This window comes from Lynx rufus, unplaced genomic scaffold, assembly GCF_022079265.1.
Source record: "Lynx rufus isolate CCGP_SWC_20201006 ecotype Redwood Valley unplaced genomic scaffold, mLynRuf1.p SCAF_4, whole genome shotgun sequence".
Classification (NCBI taxonomy): Eukaryota; Metazoa; Chordata; class Mammalia; order Carnivora; family Felidae; genus Lynx; species Lynx rufus.
In genome coordinates, this window is record NW_025814856.1 from 25,265,678 (window position 1) to 25,284,887 (window position 19,210).

The following is a 19,210-nucleotide window of genomic DNA, read 5'->3' on the forward strand; positions in this document are numbered from 1 at the left end:
AACTGCCCCTTAATCTTCCCAGGTAACTCTAATAACTAAACTGGTATGTTTTACAGTGGGTTATTAAACCCTCATCTGCTTTAATATGCTGACTTCATAATAGGGTGATTGGAAAGTGAAGATTGGATTCATAGGTATAGTGAGTAGACAAGATTTAAAGGTTCCAGGGTATGAGTTCTTATTTTCAAGATTGCTTCTCTCTTGGCACATGAAAAGATTGTGCTTGTATTCATCATTTTAAGGTATATTTCTTTTGTCAGTCATTTTAAATTCTGGAATAAATCCATTTATGTATTTATTTTTTAAGTTTACTTATTCTGAGGGAGGGGGAGAGGAAGGGCAGAGAGAGAATCCCAAGCAGGCTCCACGTTGTCAGTGCAGAGATCCGCGGGGCTCGATCTCACCAACCTGGGCTGGATCTCACTAATGGTCGGATCATGACCTGAGCTGAGAGCAAGAGTCGGACTCTTAACCTACTGAGCCAGGCGCCCCTGGAATAAATTCACTTAAATACCATTTCTGATATTCCCAGAAATACAGATTTAATATTTAAATGAAAAATGAATGAAGTTACAAATATAATGATGAAGAAAATAATGCATGTGAATGTCCAAGTCAGAGGCAGGTGTTAAGTGATAGAACATATATTAGAATTTCAGTAGAAAAACATTTTGAAACATAAACCTTATGTGGTAGTGCTAGTCTTACCATTTTAAATTGATGCTCTAAGCTGAGTTTTTGGTTCATAATTGCCAGTTGTGGAGGCAGTTTTCAGATAAGCATCAGTTAAGTTTATTGGCATTGTACTCGCTTTTAATAATTCTTCCCTCCCACTTCCCTTACCAGTGACCTGATTTGAGAATTGAATCAAAATTTTATCCTTTGTTTTAGCTGCAACTGTTTTGAAAGCTGATATAACAATAGGTAAACTGTTAATGTGTGAGAAAGTGATTAAAAAGCACTTTCAAATATTATGTGGTTGTGTTGTAAAAATTAGTCATTATTCCTTCCTACTTTTATTACTTTTTGTTATTATTGCTTTGTCATTTTACCAGTTTAGAGGTTTAGGTGTGCTAGTAAATTATAAATTTTAAGAATTATTTTCTGAAATGACTGTTTTGTTATAGGCCTACTGATAACCTATTACCTGCTATGCTTCACTTATAAAGTATTGAATTCTGATATTTAAGTCCTGCTTTCAAAATATTATTCCCCAAAACAAAATAGAGTGTTCGTATCTGAATGTTGAGGTTGGAAAAAAACTCTTCAGGTTTTTAAGTTCAGTCACTTTTAAAGACTTGCTAGAAAGGGTACTCTCTTTTCTGGAATCAATGTCATAGCTCCAGTTTTATGACTATGTAATATTCTGATAGTAGGAGTTAATTCTGTTATCCAACTCACTTAACCTGCTAGCTGTCTTTTGCTTTTGAATTTTGAATTTCCTGGTCGTGTGCAGAGTTGAGCTGGGTAAATCTGATTTATATAAAGCCCTTAAGCAATATAATGTTTATTTATGTTTTACATTTTTACTTATATTTTCCATTTTATTTTGCTATCACATGCAAGTTTGCATGAATTCAGACTTTATGGTTTTTATCTGTTGGCTATTTTTTTTTAATGTTTGTTTTTTGAGAGAGACAGTATGAGTGGGGGAGGGGCAGAGAGAGAGGGACACAGAGGATCTGAAGTGGGTTTAGCGCTCACAGCAGAGAGCCTGATGCGGGGCTTGAACTCACAGAACCATGACATCATGACCCTAGTTGAAGTCGAACACTTAGCCCACTGAGCCATCTAGGCGCCCTTATCTGTTGGCTGTTTTATTTTTTATTTTTAAATTTTATTTATTTATTTATTTATTTAGGTGCACAAAAGGTGATTTTATTAAAACATGGGGACAGGACCTGTGGGCAGAAAGAGCTGCCATTTTATTTTTTATTATTTTAAAATGTTTATTTATTTATTTTGAGAAAGAGAGAGGGAGAGAGAGAATCCCAAGCAGGCCCCACATTTTCAGCGCAGAGCTCTCTATGTGGGACTTGATGCCATGAACCAGGAGATCACAACCTGAGCTGAAATCAAGAATCAGACGCTTAACTGACTGAGCCACCCTGGTGCCCCTCTGTTGACTATTTTTAAACAGTATTATTTTAAAATTTTTATTATTTAAATAGTATTATTCTTAAATTGTTTTTATGTTTATTTTTGAGAGAGAGAGAGAGAGAGAGGCAGAGAAAGAGAAGCAGAGCATGAGCAGGGGAGGGGCAGAGAGAGAAGGAGACACAGAATATGAAGCAGTCTCCAGGCTCTGAGTTGTCAGCACAGAGCCCGACATGGGGCTTGAACCCAGGAACTGTGACATCATGACCTGGGCTGAAGTCGGACGCTTAACCAACTGAGCCACCCACTTGCCCCTCTGTTGATTTATTTTATTTTATTTTATTTTATTTTATTTTATTTTATTTTATTTTATTTTATTTTATTTTATTTTATTTTATTTTATTTTTTTAAGTTTATTTATTTTTGAGACAGAGAGAGAGCATGAACGGGGGAGGGGCAGAGAGAGAGGGAGACACAGAATCGGAAGCAGGCTCCAGGCTCCGAGCCATCAGCCCAGAGCCCGACGCGGGGCTCGAACTCACAGACCCCGAGATCGTGACCCGAGCTGAAGTCGGTCGCTTAACTGACTGAGCCACCCAGGCGCCCCTCTGTTGGCTATTTTAAATATCAGTATGTTTTAGATAAATTCTAGTGTTTGTTGTTATTCTAAGTCAGAATTAAGTGAAGGTTTAATGCTCTTCTTCATGGGATTTTACTGATTGCCACAATTCTCACTGATTAATTCCTTTTCATAATATTTTGAACTTTGATCATGTTTATCATAAAACTTAACACTTGATTATGTTATGCTGCCTTAGTTCTTGAATAATAATAATAAAAATAATTTATGTTCTTCTTAAAGGTAAGTGTAATAGGCTTTACTGCCTTGTAGCCCTACAATATAGGTGCAATGCCTAGTATTTAGTAGGTGGTTAAAACACTTATTACCAACATACTACGTTTCTCCAAAGAAATTCTGAAAAAAATTTTTTTTGTTGTTTGCTTATTTTTGAGAGAGAGACAGAGCACTAGCAGGGGAGGGGCAGAGAGAGAGGGAGACACAGAATCTGAAACAGGCTCCAGGCTCTGAACTGTCAGCACAGAGCCTGACATGGTGTTTGAATCCACCAGCTGTGAGATCATGACCTGAGCTGAAGTCAGATGCTCAGCCAATGCTACCTAGTTGTCCCATCTCCAAAGAAATTCTAGAAGTACTACTAACTTTAGAAATTTGTCTTTTTAATTTATTTTTAATGTTGTTTATTTAATGAGAGAGAAAGAGAGAATGGGGGGAGGAACAGAGAGGGATGAGAGAGAGAATCCCAGGCAGGCTCTGTGCCAATAGCACAGACACAGGGCTCAATCCCACAAACTGTGAGGTTATGACCTGAGCCGAAATCAAGAATCGGACGCTTAACAGACTGAGCCACCCAAGTGCCTCTGCCCCTTTTTTTTTTTTTAAGCCTCTTGGAAGAGAGTGTGAAATATCTTTATGACCTTGGGGTAGGGAAGGATATATTATAAAAAATTCACAAAGAAGCGTAATTGAACTAAAAGATTGATAATGCAAATACATTAAAATTATTTTTCATTAAGAATGAAAAAAGTGAAGAAGGAAAAAAAACTAGGGGAAGATATTTGTAAAACACATCATGTATAAAGGATAAGTGTCTAGAATATAGAAAGGATTTGTTCAAATTAACAAAAAAGACACAACCCAAGAGAAAAAAAATGGTTAACACAAATAAGAATTTCACAGAAGAAATAAGAATGACCAATAAACTAACGCAAGATGTTCAACATAACTAGGAAATTGTAAACTTAAACCTTCAGTTCCATTTATGCTCATTTAAAAAGTTGGATAATTTTGGAGTGCCTGGCTGGCTCTGTCAGTAGGGCAAGAGACTCTTGATCTCAGGGTCGTGAGTTTGAGCTCCGTGCTGTGTGCAGATTACTGGGGGGATAAACTTTAAAAAGTTGGATAGGGGTGCCTGGGTGGCTCGACTAGTCTGTTGAGTGTCCACCTTTGGCTCAGGTCGTGATCTCTCAGGTTGTGGGTTCAAGCCCTGCGATGGGCTCTCTGCTGTCAGCACAGAGCCTGCTTCAGATACTGTCTCCACCGCCCCTGCCCCTTCTTCACTTGTTCTCTCTCTCTCTCAAAATAAATAAATGAACTTAAAAAAGAAAAAACAAAACATTCTTCTGCCTTTATTATTTTTGTTGTGGTTTTTAATTTAATTTAGTTTTTTTAATGTTTCCAGTTTTTATTTAAATTCTAGTTAGCATACGGTGTAATATTAGTTTCAGGAGTAGAATTTAGTGATTCATCCATCACTTACATATAACATCCAGTAATCAACACAACAGGTGCCCTCTTTAATACCCATCACCCATTTAACCTATCCCCCTACGCACCTTCCCTCCAGCAACCCTCAGTTTGTTCTGTGTATTTAAGAGTCTTTTATGGATTGTCTCCATCTCTGTTTTTATATTATTTTTCCTTCCCTTCCCTTATGTTCATCTGTTTTGTGACTTAAATTCCACATATGAGTGAAATCATGTGGTATTTGTCTTTTTCTGACAGACTTATTTTGCTTAGCATAATACGCTCTAGTTCCATCCATGTTGTTGTAAATGGCAAGATTTCATTCTTTTTCATTGCCGAGTAATATTCCGGTGTGTGTGTGTGTGTGTGTGTGTGTGTGTGTGTGTGTGTGTGTGGTGTGTGTGTGGTGTGTGTGTGTGTGTGTATACACACACACACACACACCACATCTTCTTTATCCATTCATCAGTCAATGGACCTTTGAGCTCTTTCCATGTTTTGGCTATTGTCGATAGTGCTACTGTAAACATGGGGGTGCATGTGTCCCTTCGAAACAGCACACCTGTATCCTTTGGATAAATACCTAGTAGTGCAGTTGCTGGGTCATAGGGTAGTTCTATTTTTAATTTTTTGAGGAGCCTCCATCCTGTTTTCCAGAGTGGCTATACCAGTTTGCATTCCCACCAGCAGTGCAAAAGGGTTCCTCTTACTCCACATCCTCACCAATATCTGTTGTTGCCTGAGTTGTTAATTTTAGCCATTCTGACAGGTGTGAGGTGGTTAGTCTCTCATTATGGTTTTGATTTGTATTTCCCTGATGATGAGTGATGTTGAGCATTTTTTCATGTGTTGGTTGGCCATCTGGATGTCTTCTTTGGAAAAGTGTCTATTCATGTCTTTTGCCCATTTCTTTATTGGGTTATTTGTTTTTTGGGTGTTGAGTTTGATTTAAAAAAAAGTTGGATGATATCAAGTATGGACGACACTGTAGAGGAACTCCCATGCTCTGTTATTGATTTGATGAGTTAAACCCTGATTGACTTTTGAATATTAAATCAACTTTGCATTCCTGGAATAAACTCCACCTGATTATACTGTATTTTTTTAATATGCTACTGGATGTGATCTGCTTAAATTTTGTCAAGGATTTTTGCATATCTATTCATGAAAGTTTAGTCTTAAATACTTGGTAGAATTCACTAATGAAGTCATGTAGGTTTGTATTTTATTTATTTATTTTTTTGCATGTGGAAAGTTTTAAACTATCAATTCAGTTTCTTTGACAGATACAGAGCTTTTCGGGTTACTTATTTATTGTAGAGTTAATTTTGATAGTTTGTGTCTTTAAAGAAATTTATCTATTTCATTGAAGTTGTTGGGTCAATTGGCATAAAATTATTCATAACATTACCTGATTACCCTTTCAGTATCTCTAGATTCTATAATGATGTTACCTCTCTCATTCCCAGTATTGTGTCTTTTCTCTCTTTTTTTGTTTTATTACTACAGCCAGAAGTTTTTCAACTTTATTGATGTTAAATATTCAATTATTTTAAATATGTTTTTTTCTGTTATTTTTCTGTTTTCTCTTTCATGGATTTATGTTCTTACCTTTATTATATGCTTCTTTCTGCTTTTTTTCTGTTTGATATTATCTTCTGTTTCTTAAATTGGAAGCTTAAATAATTGATTTTAGACCTTTCTTATTAATAAAAGTATGTAATGCTCTAATATGACTATTTTGATAAACAATTTGACATTATTATAATGCTTGTGTATACCTAATGAGATAGCAGTTCTTTACCTAAGTGTAGTGTATACACTACAAAAACATTTTTATATCTGCATCAGGAGACATGTTCAAGCATTTTTTTTTTTTTAAAGAGAAAGAGCATGTGTGCACACAAGTAGGAAAGGGCAGAGGAAGAGGTAGAGAACTTTTTAAAAATTTTTATGTTTAATGTTTATATTAGAGACAGAGAGCACAAGTTGGGGAGGGACAGAGAGAGAGGGAGACAAAATCTGAAACAGGCTCCAGGCTCTGAGCTGTCAGCACAGAGCCCAATATGGGACTCAAAATCATGAGTAGTGAGATCATGACCTGAGCTGAAGTTGGACACTTAACTAGCTGAGCCACCCAGATGCCCCTCAAAGCAGTTTTTCATAGTATTTTCTGTAATAGCAAAAAACTGGAAGTAACCCAGATGTTCATCAACATGAATATGTAAGTACTTATGTTAATTTATACCATGGAATACTGTACAAGAGTGAACATGAATAAACAATAGCTGTACATTATCAATGCAGATGAATCTCAGAAATGTTGAGTGAAAAAAGTAAGTTGCAAAGGAATACTTAGACTATGATGCCAGTTAATATAGAACTTAGAAATCATGATACTTTTTCATATATATATATGTTACTTCCTATATAGTAGTAGAATGATGAATATTTCCTTGAGAGGGAGGCAGAGAATGGATATAAAAATAGCTAAATTTTACATAATATATACTGTAAAGTGTTTTAAATACTTTATAAATATATACTTATTTAATTCTCATAATTAAATGAGTATGTGTTGTGAAGCAGGCACTATTATCGTTCTCATTTCTGAATAAAGGAGTTTATAAATAAGGGTACAGAAAATCTTAACTACTCCAAATCATTCTGCTAATAAGAAGTAAATCCTATAATCAAACCCAGGCAGTCTGGCTCCAGAGTCTGCACTCTTAACTATTAAGCCATACTGCCTGCCCTTATGGGAGAGGCAGGGGTCTTCTCAGTCTGGGTGTTAGGTACATGAAAGTTTATTTTAATATTCTTTAGTTCTTACTGCTATGTTTCTGTTTATTTTTGTATATATGAACTATTTCATTAAAATAAATAACAGGTTAAGCCAACTGAAAAGGAAACCCATAATCTGTATCCCTAATGTAAGTTTAGGAAGTCAGTACTATTAAATTTCTCTAACATGTGTCTTAGATACTAATAGATCATAAAATATTAAAAAATCAGATAGATGATGTGTTCGTAATGTTTTATATCTTGACCTGGGTGGTGGTTAGTTATAAAGGTGTGTTCACTTAGTGGTGATTCATCAAGCTATATACACTTTTGATTTGTTCACTTCTTTGTATGCATTCCATATTTCAATAAATTCTTTATAATAATAATGTCAGGGGGTGTCTGGGTGGTTCAGTTGGTTAAGCATCCAACTTTGGCTTAGGTCATGATCTTATGGTTCGTGATTTTGAGCCCTATTATCAGGCTCTCTACTGTCAGCACAGAGCCCACTTTGGATCCTCTGTCCCCTTCTCTCTTTGCCCCTCCCCTGCTCAGGGATCTCTGTCAAAAATAAGTAAACATTAAAAAAATAGCAATGTCACATAAGATTTTTAAATTCCAAAGATTTCTTATTGCAGCTATATTATGTGTGTCTTTATTGGGATGAGCATAAGAGGATTATAAGTTATAAAGTATAAAACTAAATGGACTGACTTTCTGAGATTCTACTTCATTGAAGAATCTTTAAAGAGAATGAGATATATTGTCAAGCAACAAAACAACAAACAGGGCATAGCACAATATACACAATAATCTACCTTTTATGCAAAAGAAAGAAAATAAGAATTCATATTTGTTATTTATTTGTTTATGCATAAAGAAATCTGGAATAGTTATACATAAAGGAGTTAGTAACCTGGTTATGTGGAAGTATGGTAGGGTGGAAACTGTCTTTATGAGATAAGGATGACAGGAAGACTTTTCAGTGTATATACCTTTTTTAGTATTTCTGGAACCTTGAAACTATACCACCTATTCTAAATAAATAAACATTAACTTATTAAGTTAAAAAGAAGGCATGTTTAACCTGGCCTATTTATTTATTTATTCATTCATTCATTCATTCATTCATGAGGGAGAGAACTTATGTGTATGTATACACATGGGGGAGGGGCAGAGGGAGAGAGAGAGAGAGAGAGAGAGAGGGAGAATCTCAAGCAGGCCCCATGCTCAGCACAGAGCCTTTATGGAGGGCTCAATCTAATGATTGTGAGATCACGATCTGAGCTGATATCAAGACTCAGACACTCAGACTCAGCCAGGTGCCCCAACATGGCTCTTTTAGGTAGATTCAGACTATGTCCTTTTGAGACTCATATTTACTTATTTGTTGGCTATAGAATATTTCCATTTTCAGGAGATTTGGTCTAGTATCTCTTGAGATAGAGAAATTTTGGAAATACTATGCCATCAATTATGTTCAAAGAGGACTTTTTCAGTTAAATACCCAAAACCTTTTCAGAGTTTCTCCTTTTCCAGTGTTATTTCAGTTATTTTTTGATTATCTCCTGTCTTTTTTGGATGTTGTACATCTGTAGGCAGAACTTTTCTTTCTCTTTTTCTTTCTTTCTTTCTTTCTTTCTTTCTTTCTTTCTTTCTTTCTTTCTTTCTTTCTTTCTTTCTATTATTTACTTAAGTAATCTCTACACCCAGCATGGGGCTTGAACTCATGAACCTGAGATCAAGAGTTCCGTGCTCTTGTAATTGAGCCTGCCAGCTGCCCCAGCAGAACTTTTATTTTAATGAGAAAGCTTTTTGTTAATAATATGACCGTATATTTATTTATTTTTTTTTTTTTTAAATTTTTTTTTTCAACGTTTTTATTTATTTTTGGGACAGACAGAGACAGAGCATGAATTGGGGAGGGGCAGAGAGAGAGGGAGACACAGAATCGGAAACAGGCTCCAGGCTCCGAGCCATCAGCCCAGAGCCTGACGCGGGGCTCGAACTCACGGACCGCGAGATCGTGACCTGGCTGAAGTCGGACGCTTAACCGACTGCGCCACCCAGGCGCCCCAATGACCGTATATTTAAACAGTTGATTAAATAGTGTGATTTAAAAAGTGCTTTGGTACTGTGACTTTGAGCTATCTGACATCATTTAATTTAAAGCAAAAAATAGTGTTAGTGTTTAAATGGCTAAACTGTCCCTTTTTTCTTTTTAAAACTTGATTTATTAAGACACATTTTATAAGCATGATAAAAATTACTGTTTAAATCAAAATCTCCAGAAGTTGAAATGGAGATTAAGAGTATAAATCTATACTATTTTAAGGAAATGTTTAAAGCTACTCCCTTAAAATCTGGTCCAGAGTTAAATTGAAAGAAAAAAGTTTTTAGTTAATATTTTGTAGGGACATTGAAAGAAATATACAGTTTGTAACCTCAGCTTCATATTAGAATCGTCTGGAGCTTTTAAAACACATTGATGCCTCCCAGAGATTATGATTTAATTATCCCCCAGAGATTATGATTTAATACTTCTAAATTATTCACATTTTAAAATCTGTAAGTTGTTAATATCTGTGAAGATCATGTTGACTGCATGACTATGCTATTTTGAGGGAATATTGAGAAGCGAAAATATACTAACTTAATCATGCATTTCTGCATTAAGTAGAATAAGGTGGTGATTTTTGTCATAGGCGTTTATTTTCCTTTTTTTTTTTTTAATTTATTTTTTGGGAGAGCACAAGTGGGGGAGGGGCAGAGAGAGTGGGACAGAGGAGCTGAAGCAAGCTCTGCGCTGACAAGCTCACTGACAGCAGGGAGCCCGATATGGGGCTGGAACTCACAAACCTCAAGATCTTGACCTGAGCGGAAGTCAGACGCTCAACTGACAGAGACACCCACGTGCCTCTGACATTTATTTTCCTATTTAGACTGCTGATATCATCTAAAAGCCCCTACTTAAAAACAAGAAAAAAACCCATATACAAAAGATCCTGTATGACTTTTGGTTAATGATGTTTGTAAACTGCTTAGGGGTACCTGGGTGGCTCAGTCAGTTAAGCATCCGACTTCCCACTTTGGCGCAGGTTACAATCTGGTGGTTTGAGACCCGCATTGGGCTCTGTGCTGACAGTTCAGAGCCTGAAGCCTGCTTCAGATTCTGTGTCTCCCTCTCTCTGTGTCCTTCCCCTACTGTCTTTCTCTCTCTCTCTCTCTCTCAAAATAAACATTAAAAAATTTTTTATTAAAAAAAACTATATAATTGTCATTGTGAAGTTTACTTGTAAAATGAGTGTATAACTTTTTTCAAACTGTTGTTATAGTTTTAGGTGCTTTAGAATAAAAATTGTACAAGTGTTTAGGAAAATCACAGAGATTAATACCTTGTAATATCAACTTAATATTAAAATTTCTATTCCTATCACTGTATGTGGTTTTTTTTTTATAATTTTTTTTAACGTTTATTTATTTTTGGGACAGAGAAAGACAGAGCATGAACTGGGAAGGGGCAGAGAGAGAGGGAGACACAGAATCAGAAGCAGGCTCCAGGCTCTGAGCCATCAACCCAGAGCCCAACGCGGGGCTCGAACTCACGGACCGTGAGATCGTGACCTGAGCCTAAGTCGGACGCTTAACCGACTGAGCCACCCAGGCGCCCCAAAGGTTTTTAATGAATATACTCCAGTATAGAATAAAATACTAGCAAGATTTAGCAAACATAAGTGTTTACTTGAGTTTAGGGAATTTGAAGTACATCTCCATCTAGATAAAATTTAAAATTCAAATATATTTTAATAGATTAGAGATTATGCCATTTATAATTATGCCATAGTTTCTTGATAGCTTCAGGGAATGAGTCATTTCAGAAAACAGGATTTTCTGATGAGTTGAAAATGTACACTTTTTACAACCAAATAATTTTTTGGATGGAAATTTTTCTACAGTGATTAAACATTTCCTTGTCACCTTAAATAGAGTAAAGGAAAAAAACCTTTTCTTAATGACCTGGTTATATTTACTAATAGAATTATGCACTTAGAGGCATTAGAGGTTATAAGTTTTTTACCCCTGTGCTAGGTGACTTTGTATTAGCATGTTTTAAAATTACTGAATTAGTGCATTTTTGTAATGTGTTGGTTCTTCTGGATTGTTATTTGTCAGTTTTCTGGGTCAGCCATCACTATAGGAACTGTTTAGAAATAAAATATATGTTTTAAACATATATGTAAATATATGTGTCTAAAACATATATGCAACTGTGGATCTGTGAGGAAACATGAATTTTATAGTGCATGAACTTGGACTTCTACACTTCTCTTCTTACCTTCTGGTTATCAATAGAATATGTTTAAAATGGTGTTATTGGAATCTTTGATAAATATATTGCTGGAAACTTTTAGGAAAATGTTAAGATACTCTATCTAAGATCAGGTAACAAATGGCCATGAAATCTCTTCAGCTTTTTACACTATAAGTTATTTTGATCTCTTCAGCCTTTCTTTGCAATATGTTATTTTTATATTACGTTTTCAAAAATTTCAGTAACTAGCTTCATTTATTGGAAAATATATGATAGGTACCTCTATAATTTTTTCAGCAAATATTTATCAGTCTTCTACCCAGTGCTAAAGATAAAAAAACAAATGTCTGACTTCTTGAAATCATAAGTCTATTTGAACAAAACAATAAAAAACCTTTGAGTGTAGTATAATATTATAGTGGCATATGCCTGGGTGTTAACGATATTATAGAGGAGGAGCATCTAATTCAGTGTATCAGTTAGTTTATGCTAGTTATATTGTGCTAATGAACAATCCAAGACCTCACTTGATTTAGTTTTTGCTCATGTTACATGTTTAAGTAGGTGGCTGCTCCATCCACAGTTGTTCTCCTTTGTGGAATTCAGGCCAGAGGAGCAGCTCCTGTCTGGGACATGTTCTGGTGGTAGAGGGACAAGAGCTGTGCATAGCCATGCAGTTACAGTGAATGCTTCTTCTGCTCAGAAATGGCACATGCCACTTCTATTCACATTTTATTGCCCAAAGCAATGCACATGGCCAAGTGTGATGAAGTTGAGCAGGAAATGTAATTTAATGTTCATAGAGGAAGAAGCAGTGGAATAATTGAACACAGTCATATGTTTTACTACATTCAGCTTACTTCCCAACTCAAAGTGAAAATTATCTACCTGTGGGAATTATCAAATAAGAATGTATTTTAACAAAAATAAAGTTGTTTTTCATTCCCTTTTGAGTGTTGTAATATTCATAAGGTAAATGGTTTGTATTTCTCAGATGAGAAAAGTAAGACATAAAGAAATTATAATTTGAAGTAGTGTTCTTTTAAGCAGATAGAAGACTGTATCATTGATATACTACTTACTGTCTTTTGTGAATAATTCTGACATTTGACATTGAATTATGGGATTTAGTCATAAATGTTTTTTTCCAAACATCTCTTCGGTCTACTTTATCTTGCTGATTCATCTGCTTTGTCATGGACTGAATCTACATTAATCATATTTTCAGATAAAACTCTGGGATATATGATTTCATGGGGTCAAATATTAGAGTAGGTAGAGAGTGACATAAATTAACATAGCATTTGCTTATTGAGCATCTCTTTATTAAGCATTTACTGTATGGCATATTTGCAAGTTGACAGGGATACAGGGGTGACAAGAGGTGATCCCTGCTTTTAGTGATTCTACATAAACGGACATGTATACAGATAATTACAACAATACAATGAAATAATTGCTAAGAGAGGTGCTATTTAAATGAACTGCAGTAGAAATGTTGAGGCTAGGATGACCGATTAATAAGGCAATGAAGGAGGGAACAGAATGTCACCAGAAGTGACATCTAAAACAAGTCCTAAAAGAAGAACAAGATTTTAGCATGCACATGAGGGGGAAGTACACTTTAGGCAATATCAATAAATAGCATGAGTTAATAACATGAAGGAAAAAAAAAGGTAGCTTGTTTGAGAAACTTTGTTTTTTTTTTTTTAATTTTTTTTTTATTTGACGCTTATTTATTTTTGAGACATAGAGAGACAGAGCATGAACGGGCGAGGGTCAGAGAGAGAGGGAGACACAGAATCTGAAACAGGCTCCAAGCTGTCAGCACAGACCCCGATGCGGGGCTCGAACTCACGGACTGTGAGATCATGACCCGAGCCGATGTCGGTCGCCCAACCGCCTGAGCCACCCAGGCGCCCCGAGAAACTTTGTTTTTTAAAAGTAATCTCTACACCCAACATGGGGCTTGAACTCACCACCCTGAGATCAAGAGTCTCATGCTATACCAACTGAGCCAGCCAGATGCCCCTTGTTTGAGAAACTTTTAGTGATTTTGTGTAACATAATATGGGGGAAGGAAGAGAAGATGAGGCAGACAAAGTAGTTTAGGATCAAATCATGAAGGATTTTAATTTTTTTTTAGTGTTTTTATTTTTGAGAGAGAGAGAGAGCTAGCGAGCGAGCATGAGCATGGGAGGGGCAGAGTGAGAGGGAGACCCAGAATCTGAAGCAGGCTCCAGGCTCTGAACTGTCAGCACAGAGCCTGATGCAGGCCTTGAACCCCCCAGACTATGAGATCATGACCTGAGCTGAAGTCAGTCACTCAACCAACTGAGCCACCCAGACGCCCCTCAAATCATGAAGGATTTTAATGTTATGCTATTTTTTTTCCTTTAGGACTGGTGGTGAGGAGTTCGAAAAGATTTCAAAAGAATCACATGGTTAGATCTTTGTTTTTAGAGGAGCAGTCTTGGTGATAATGTGGAAGATATTGCCTAGAGGCAAGGAGACCTGGTAGAGTGGTATAGTAGAAAGGACAGTTAGAAACAAACGGGAGTGCAACAAAATCATCTGTATGGAGGGAGACAGATTTGGGAGTCATCAAGCAAAGTAGTGAAGGGTGTAGGAAATATACTCCCAGGGAAGTTTGTACATCTCTAGAAAAGTAGAGGCTAGAGAACCCTGGGGATAATCAGCATTGAAATAGCTGGCAGGGAAAAAGAAAACAGTTGGAAGAACAGCCAGAGAAAGAGGACCAGGAAAGATTGGGTTTGTGAGATACAAGGCAAGGGAGAGTTTTTGAGAAGACAATTATTAACAGCACTAAAATGTCACTTTATAGGGAGTATAAGTATTAAAAGCTGGGCTATTAGTGGAGTAGTAGGTATGGAAGCTCACTGGCAATGGGTAAAAGGCTATAAATAGTGAGTGTTACAGCTCTGACAGTGCTTGAATAAGTGGACGCAGAGGGTAATATTACCATGTAGGGGCACCTGGGTGCCTTAGTTGGTTGAGCGTCCGACTTGGGCTCAGGTCATGATCTCACAGCTCGTGAGTTCGAGCCCTGCATCGGGCTCTGTGCTGACAGCTCAGAGCCTGGAGCGTGCTTCAGATTCTGGGTCTCCCTTTCTCTCTGTCTCTAACCCACTCACATTCCGTCTCTGTCTCTCTCAAAAATAAATAAACATTAAAAAAAATTAAAAAAAAAAGATTACCATGTAAAAGATATGTGTATGTACATTTCCATGATGGTAATTTTTTTTCTCCAGTTTTAGTTGTTGGTAATTCTGAGGAGACTTTGGTGGGTGGTGCGATGTGGAGTGAGAAAAGTCTTCTAGGTTAGGCATTCCTTATCCACATTAATTTTTCAGTAGACTTAAATGTATGTTGGTATCGTATTGCATTAAATACAATTTGTGCAAATGGGACATGAATCCCAGATGTCAAAATGTATGGGAATGTTAAAATTTTGTAATTCCACACATTAGAAATTCAGTAGCATGGATGATATTCTATGGTACTTTTATATGTATAATATATATAAAATGTAATATGTATATATTAATTTACATTCAAATTAGTTAGCACATAGTACAGTAATGATTTCATGAGTAGAATCCAGTGATTCATCCCCTGCATATAACACCCAGTGCTCGTCCCAAGTGTCCTCCTTAATGCCCCTTGCCCATTTAGCCCATTTCCCCCACCTAAAACCCCTCCAGCAATTCTCAGTTCTCTGTATTTAAGAGTCTCTTATGTTTTGCCCCCCTCCCTGTTTTTATCTTATTTTTGCTTCCCTTCCCTTATGTTCATCTGTTTTGTATCTTAAATTCCACATATGAATGAAGTCATATGACATTTGTCTTTCTCTGACTAAGTTTGCTTAGCATAATACACTCTAGTTCCACGCTGTTGCAAATAGCAAGATTTCATTCTTTTTGATTGCTGAGTAATATTCTATTGTGTGTGTGTGTGTGTGTGTGTGTGTGTGTGTGTGTGTGTGTGTGTGTATGTACACCCCATCTTCTTTATTCATTCATCAGTCAGTGGACATTTGGGCTCTTTCCGTACTTTGGCTATTATCGGTATAAACTATATAAACTGCTATAAACATTGGGGTGAATGTGCCCCTTTGAAACAGCACACCTGTATCCTTTGGATGAATACCTAGTAGAGCAATTGCTGGGTCATAGGGAGTTCTATTTTTAATTTTTTGAGGAGCCTCCATCCTGTTTTCCAGAGTGGCTATACCAGTTTGCATTCCCATCAGCAGTGCAAAAAGGTTCCTCTTTCTCCACGTCCTCACCAGCATCTGTTGCTGCCTGAGTTGTTAATTTTAGCCATTCTGATAGGTGTGAGGTGGTCTCTCATTGTGATTTTGATTTGTATTTCCCTGATGATGAGTGATATTGAGCATTTTTTCAAGTGTCTGTTAGCCATCTGGATGTCTTCTTTGGGAAAGTGTCTATTCATGTCTTTTGCCCATTTCTTCACTGGATTATTTGTTTTTTGGGTGTTGAGTTTGATAAGCTCTTTATAGATTTTGGATACTAACCCTTTATCTGATATGTCATTTGCAAATATCTTCTCCCATTCTGTCGGTTGCCTTTTAGTTTTGCTGATTGTTTTCCTTCACTGTGCAGAAGCTTTTTATCTTGATAAGGCCCCAGTAGTTCATTTTTGCTTTTGTTTCCCTTGCATCCAGAGACATGTTGAGTGAGAAGTTGCTGCAGCCAAGGTCAAAGAGGTTGTTGCCTGCTTTCTCCTCTAGGATTTTGATGGGTTCCTGTCTTACGGTTAGGTCTTTCATCCATTTTGAGCTTATTTTTGTGTATGGTGTTAGAAAGAGGTCCAGGTCCATTCTTTTGCATGTCGCTGTCCAGTTTTCCCAACACCATTTGCTGAAGAGACTGTCTTTATTCCATTGGATATTCTTTCCTGCTTTGTCCAAGATTAGTTGGCTATATGTTTGTGGGTCTATTTTTGGGTTCTCTATTCTTTTCCATTGATCTATGTGTCTGTTTTTGTGCCAGTACCATACTATCTTGATCATTACAGCTTTGTAATACATCTTAAAGTCTGGAATTTTGATGCCTCCAGCCCTCTAGTACTCTTTGATATTCTGAGGTTTTACAGCTAGGAATTTATCTTTGCATTTATTTCTCTTGGTACAAAAAAATTACGTCTGCAAAGTGTGTGTGTGTGTGTGTGTGTGTGTGTGTGTGTGTAACTGATAGCTGGATATATATCCAGCTCTTGCTATGCCCAAAGTGTATGAATGAGAGACACTCTAAGGACTGGTTAATCTGTGAATGATTGATAGTTATTTTATATTTGGACAAAATTAAATTTTTAGCACATATCCTATAGTATTCAACGAAAGGGTTAAATGTCTTTGTATCTGTCCTGATGAACACTTAACTATTAAAGAATGGTTATAGGAACTTATAAACCAAGATTTAAAAAAAAAAATGGAAACACTGATCAAATTTAAATATTTTTGCAGTGAGAGATACATTTTGCGAATTATCAAATTCTATGTTAGTTTGGTCACTTATTTTAATTTCATGTAATTTTACAATAGTTTTTCAGTTTTACATTCTTGTTTTTGTGGTAAGTGCTGAATATGTAATGATTAAAATGTAGTTTCAACATAAAGTAAAAATGAAGATAGCAAGAAATTATTAATTAAATATGTAAGACTAATAATTCCTCTGAATTTATGCTATGTAAAATGAGGTCATGTATGTGGAACTGGTTTTGGTTTTTTTTTTAATGTTTATTTTTGAGAGAGAGAGAAAGAGTGTGAACGGGGGAGGGCCACAGAGAGAGGGAGACACAGAATCTGAAGCAGTCTCCAGACTCTGAGGTGTCAGCACAGAGTCCAACGTGGGGCTCAAACCCACATACCGTTAGATCATGACCTGAGCCGAAGTCGGATGCTTAACTAACTGAGCCACCCAGGCAGCCCTGGAACTGTTTTTATGAAGTATGTAGTTAGAAATTAAGTATCTGATTTTAAGTATAGAAGAAATATTCAAAATTCACTCTAAATTTAATAGAAAAACATAATTAAGTTATTCTGGAGCAAAGGGATCAAATAAAATATTTTCAATTTCACAGAGTTTTATTCATAAATGTAAAGATAATAAAGATGTACTGAAATGTATTTTAAAAATACATTTTATATGGGTTCTAGGATGGAAAAATTTATTTTGAGTGGGATGGGGGGGCAGGGAAAGAAGACTTTGGAGGAATGGCTTTTTGTGAGTTTTGGCCCAGTGTAAGTATATAGCAGCAGTCTTACTTAAAAAAAAAAATGTACCATTTTATTTAGCATGTGTTGCAGTTCTAAACCTTAGTAGTCTTTAACTTGCACAATGTTTTCTCTTGTAAAGCATGTATGTCAAAACCCAGAATCTGCACTGTCACTTCCTTGTTGTAAACCTAGCTCTCCTTCTAAGATAACATGCCTGAAACTGAGTGTAAATTTCTCAGGGTCTTGAAAAACAGTTTGAGAACAAAATACAAGTTAAGGTATGATTAATTTCCTATGCTATGACTATTTAAAAGTTCATTTCAATATTTTCAATATGATTTTCAAAAATTATCAAATGAACTCTATCAATGGAAAACTCAAAAAATACCTTAAGTTTTATGGCATACCATCTAAATTTGCTTACATTGAGTACTCACAAATTGTTAATTTCAGTTAGTAAAAGAGATCTCTCATACTTGAACCAGTTTACATTCTTTACTAAACTTTAGAGTTGAAACTCTATAAAGGCGTTTCATCTTAAATTTTGCTTGATATTTTAGATTTTATTTTATTATTATTATTTCTTTTTTTAAGTATTTAGAGAGAGAAGGAGAGAATAAGCAGGGGAGGGGCAGAGAGAGAGGGAGAGAGAGAATCCCAAGCAGGCTCCACACAGTGCAGAGCCCGATATGGGGCTTGAACCCATGAACTGTGAGATCATGACCTGAGCCAAAACCAAAAATGGGGCGTTCAACCGACTGAGCCACCCAGGCATCCCGACATTTTAATATTTAAATGTTTATTTTTAATTTATTTTGAGAGAGAGAAAGAGTGAGAGAGAACATACACATGAATAGGGGAGGGGCAGAGAGGCAGAACCCCAAGCGGGTTCCATGTTGTCAGTGCAGAGCCCAATGAGGGGCTCCATCTCATGAAGCATGAGATCATGACCTGAGCCTAAATCAAGAGTTGGACACTTAACCGACTGAGCTGCCTAGGTGCCCCAGATATGTTAGATTTTAAATCAAGTCCTTAACTGAGGTGAATCTAAAATCGTATTCAAATGTAAGAAGTATGACAGGATATTTTAGTGGGATATCTTTTTGGTATGTTCAAAGTGAATTGTTTGAATTTGAACTACAGCTTTAATTGCATGTCTGTTGCCTGCAGGTATCTTGTTTAAAAAGAAAAGTGAAATAACTGAATAGTGCCATTTGTCATTCTAACAATAGAGTACTTTGATTTAAGAAACAAAGTTTTGCCATAATTATGTTAATTAAATGTTTAAATGCAAACTTGTTAGTGATATTTTTATGTAAATACCTTTTATTGGTATTGATTTTAGTATTTATATGACAGGCATAGAAACTTTTTATGAAATACTAATGCTTTACAGTAGGATGTCTTTAGCCAAATTGGTCATTGTTAG

The 19,210-nt window shown here is 36.1% G+C and overlaps 1 protein-coding gene across 24 annotated transcripts in view; it reads left to right on the top strand.

Moving 5' to 3' along the window:
* SLMAP (sarcolemma associated protein) overlaps nt 1-19,210 on the top strand; it is a 151,201-nt gene that overhangs the window by 14,528 nt on the left and 117,463 nt on the right. The gene's annotated exons all lie outside the window — the stretch shown is intronic.